We start from the raw sequence: 4714 nt of genomic DNA on the forward strand, positions 1-4714 counted from the left end.
TAAAGATATGTAACACACGATTACCACAATGCTTCCCACCAGATTTTGTGTCTAAAGGCTACATGCTCTCTGTGTCCTGTCCCTTTCCTCTCCCTCTTTGTGTCGTCTGTAGCTGCTGCGGGACAACGCCGACCTTCGAGGTGAGCTGCCTAAACTGGAGAAGCGCCTGCGGGCCACCGCTGAGCGGGTCAAAGCCCTGGAGGCGGCACTGAGGGAGGCCAAAGAGAACGCAGCCATCGACCGAAAGCGCTACCAGCAGGAGATGGAGCGCATTAAGGACGCTGCCAAGCCCAAAAACATGGGCAGGAGAGCGTCCATAGGTAGGTGGACACACATACACACTCATATATGGGACATTTCTTGCACAGGACTGAAAATCCTGAAAATGTGGTGATATGTACGTCAATATTCTGAAAAACTATACACTTAAATTCCATATATAAGTTTTTGCAACCAGTCAAAAGAAATGTTGGCAAATATGCTAATTTTCTTTCCTGCTTAGAGTTGGATGAGAACATCTTAGCCTCTTAGCCGAGGGAAACAGCTAGTCTGGCTCTGTCGCTTTTCTTTAAATTCAAACAAAGAAATGAGAACTGTATGTGATGATGAACCTGCTCTCTGTATGTGACCCATATCATCTCTCTGCGTCCGACCCAGCTAAGCCCATCAGACCAGGCCAGTTGCCGGGAGCCTCTCCCATTAACACCAGTGTCAACAGGTCCAACCTCATCCAGAACAACCAGCCTGCCGGCATCAAGGGAGGAGGCTGCAATAGGTGAGAGGAGAAGACACCTTCTTCAGAGTCTGTATATTTATTCTTCTGCAATCGTTATCCAGTTAAATTATAATGGACTTTATTTGTCCCCTTGGGGAAATCTTCCATTTTTCTTGGTTTACACACACACAAACAGGAACATGCATCAATGTGACGAGATGTCAGAATGATGGGTCGCCGCAGCACAACACCTTTTGGGGTTCTCTGCCTTGCTCGAGGGCATCTCGGCAGTGACCAAGAGGTGAACTGGCACCTCTCCAGACCCCGGTCCACACTCCTGGTACCTGGTCCGTGTCGGACTTGAACCACTACCCTTCGGTTCCCAAGCTACTGCTGTCCAAGACTTCCAAAAAGACAACATGTAAATTGCTTTGCATTCCTTTTCTTTTCTGGTTTCCCTTAAAGGTGCTGAGGACGAAGCACAGTCACCCAAACAACAGGCCAAAGCTCCAGACTCAGAAGTTTCATTGAAAAATATTGAACTTTTATCTGGAAACCCTGCACCAGTCTTCCAACATCAAAGTGTGTATATACTGTATATAAGTATGCCATGTACTGTGTAGCCTTTCAAGCCTATGGCTCTACAAGAAACCAAACCACATAAGTGCATCGTAAAATCAACACATAATGTGTGATGTTGCTCTGATGATAGCAACTTACTAAGTTATGAGGCCAAAGTGTCAGACCTTGATGTATCCCTAAACATAAGAAGACACTACTGTCGTGGTGTACAGTAAAGGGAGAGCACTGTCCCTTATTCTCTATGCTTTGCTTGTAAGGATTCTCCTTTTAGGGGATTCCTTTGGTTTTAGCACAATTGTTTTTTCATCCATCCATTTATGCCTGCATTTACTATCCACTAATCTGGGGACGGGTCGCAAGGGCAACAGGCTTAGGAGGGAATTCCAGATGTCCCTTGCCCCAGCGACGCTTTCCAGCTCTTCCTGGGGAACCACAAGGCGTTCCCGGGCCAGAAGAGCTATATAATTCCTCCAGCGTGTTCTGGGTCTACCATGGTGCCTCTTACCAGTTGGACGTGCCATAAAAACCTCCAAAAGGAGGTGTCCAGGAAACACCCTGATCAGAGCAGCGGTTCTACTCCGAGCTCCCTCCGGATGTCTGAGCACCTCACCCTATCTTTAAGGCTGAGCCCAGCCGCCCTACGAAGGAAGCTCATTTGGGCTTGTATCCGCAATCACATTCTACCGGTCACTACCCAAAGCTCATGACCATAGGTGAAGGTCAGAACGTACATGAACTGGTAAATCGGGCGCTTTGCCTTCCTCCTCAGCTCCCTCTTCATCTTACGGGCCAGTACAATGCCTGCATCATGCCACACCGCACCACCTGTCCATCTCACACTCCATTTTACCAATACTCAGGAACCCTCCATGAGGTCCCCAAATTGGACACCCCCCAGAAATCCTGTCCATGAAAATCCCAAACAGAACAAGTGATAACCCTGGTGGAGGCAAGCACACACTGGAACTGTGTTTGACTTTGTGCCGAGTATACGAACACAGCTGTCACTTTGGTCATACAAGGACCGGAGGGTTTGTAGCAACATCTCCGGGTGCCCCGTATTCTCAAAGTACCCCTCACAGGATTCCCTACGGACAAGGTCATAAGCCTTCTTCAAGTCCACAGAACACTTGTAGACTGGATGGGCAAACTGCGATGACCCCTCCAACAGCCCTGCAACGGTAAAGAGCTGGTCCACTGTTCCACAGCCAGGACGGAGTCCGCATTGCTCTTCCTGGATCTGAGGTTTGACAATTGTGATTATTTAAGGACACTCTCTGGTCCCCTTTTTTATAAATGGGAACCACCACCCTAAACTGCCATGCCACAGGTACTGTCCCCGACCGCCAAGCAGCACAGAAGAGGTGTGTCAGCTTAGACAGCCCAACAATGTCCAGAGCCTTCAGTATCTCAGAGCAAATCTCTGTCCTGGCACCGATGATATTCTCACCAAAACTTCGAGCAGCAGCTTCCACAATGGAGGCTTTGAACATGGCCCACTCAGAATCCATGTCACCTGCCTCCCTCGGGATGCACAAACATTTCTAAAGATCCTGTGGACAGGAGCCTTAGCCGTTCCCAGTTCACCCCCACTAGAAATGTGGGTTTACTAGGTCTGTCCAAGAGCCTCCCCTGGCACCTTATCCAACTCAGCAACAGTTGGTGACCAGTTCACAGCTCTGTTACTCTCTTCCCCCGAGTGTCCAAGACATACAGCAGCAGATCTGATGATTCGACCACAAAGTTGATAATCGATCTTTGGCTGAGGCTGTTCTGATACCAAGTAAACCATGAACAGCCCTATGCCGAACTGCTGTTTGGTACATAATCACAAACAAGTATCAGCACTTCTAGGTCCCCGCCTTTGCTTGCCGTCCAGCTCACAATGCACTCAACCGCAATGCCTACCCCTGCGAGTGGTGGGCCCACAGGGAGGCGGCTCCATGTAGTTTTTTTGGGCTGGTGGCCTGGCCGAGCTCCATGCGAATAGGTCCGGGCCACCAGCCGCTTGCCGGCGAGCTCCCCTCACAGGTCTGGCTCCAGAAGGGGGCACCGGTTTCCCTTTTCCGGACGAGGTGCGACAACTTTTTTCTGGCCAATTCATATCAGATCAGGGAATCGCTCTTGGTTTGGCCCCCTCCCCTGGGACCTTTGCTTTGGGAAAGCTTACCAGAAGATATTTCCCTAAACAACACAGCTCCCAGGGTCACAAACCCCTCCACTACGATAAGGTAGCGATTCTTTGTTTTTTTAACTGTGCTTATCATAAACACCAGAAACCCTTCTGCCTATACCTCATTGTTATGCGCAGATTACTGTAATAAACTGATTTAGACGTTCAAAAGCGTATTCAACCACATATTGGTACAAAATGATGCTTCAGTTTAGTCGAGTAAGAACTGAGCGACACAATATTTTATCTGAACAACTCACTTCTGTACACCTGTAAAGCAAGTGATGCATGCTCTGCCTTATTTTTTGACGAATTGGCTTTCCGTATCTCTAAAAGCCTTTACCTCCACATCTTGTCTCTTGGCTCAGGGCAGGAAGAGCACTGGGACTGGGTAGATACAAATGTAATTCATGCCTGATAGCTGCAGGCAAGAGTCCACTTATGATCACTTTGTTTGGAAAGCATTAATTATGTTTTGTTTTTAATGTAGCTAATGTATCCAGTAGGAAAGTGGATGATTGATACTTAGCCTGTAACACTCCTGACAAGTGCAGTGGCATCCTAATGACATCCATACAGCCCTGTGTTGCATAAGAACAATAAATTACCTTTGAGTCCTTGAATCCTTGAATCGTATTATTGCACAGAATGTAAAGTTAAAGCTTTCAAATAAAAAATTACTGAACCGAAAACTTCTGAATTAACCATTTGTCCCCTTGAACTAAAGGCACCATTAAATGTTTTGCTGAAATTAACCTTTTCAAACGCTTATCATGCTATTAACTTTCGCACAATGAACGTAGCACCTGAGGTGTTATTGATGACTTATAGGGGAAATGTATGTGATCTTATGTGGATGTCATATCAGTCTTGGTGGTAAATGTAGTCAATTGAAGAAATATATTCCTCAGTGCGTGCTACATTGACCCAGAAATCATATTGTAAAGCCCTCTGAGGCAAATTTGTAATTTGTGATTTTGGGCTATCCACAAATAAATTGAATTGAATTAAATACTGGAAGTGACTGACATCAACAACGCTCACGTCTGCCACTTCCGTCCTTACACCAGCAGGGTGTGCATTTACACAATGCTAATACACGATGAGAAGAGATGTGATTAAACGGCGCTGCAGACGCTCATGCATTATTCTGAAATAATGTAAACCTGGAGTTATATAGCCCGAGGCTAATTCCAGCCTCTCTGTGGTCTGAGACTACAGACTGTATTCCTGGAGCACTAAAT

The 4714-nt window shown here is 46.8% G+C and overlaps 1 long non-coding RNA gene across 1 annotated transcript; it reads left to right on the forward strand.

The window, feature by feature from the left end:
• Nucleotides 1-116: 116 nt before the first annotated feature.
• LOC116376959 (uncharacterized) lies at nucleotides 117-4213 on the forward strand. The gene is made up of 3 exons (XR_004212165.1): nucleotides 117-320; nucleotides 658-775; nucleotides 912-4213. It is a non-coding gene; the product is annotated as an uncharacterized LOC116376959 (long non-coding RNA).
• Nucleotides 4214-4714: the final 501 nt, after the last annotated feature.

This window comes from Anarrhichthys ocellatus, unplaced genomic scaffold, assembly GCF_004355925.1.
Source record: "Anarrhichthys ocellatus isolate YVR2014 unplaced genomic scaffold, GSC_Weel_1.0 scaffold746, whole genome shotgun sequence".
Lineage (NCBI taxonomy): Eukaryota > Metazoa > Chordata > Actinopteri > Perciformes > Anarhichadidae > Anarrhichthys > Anarrhichthys ocellatus.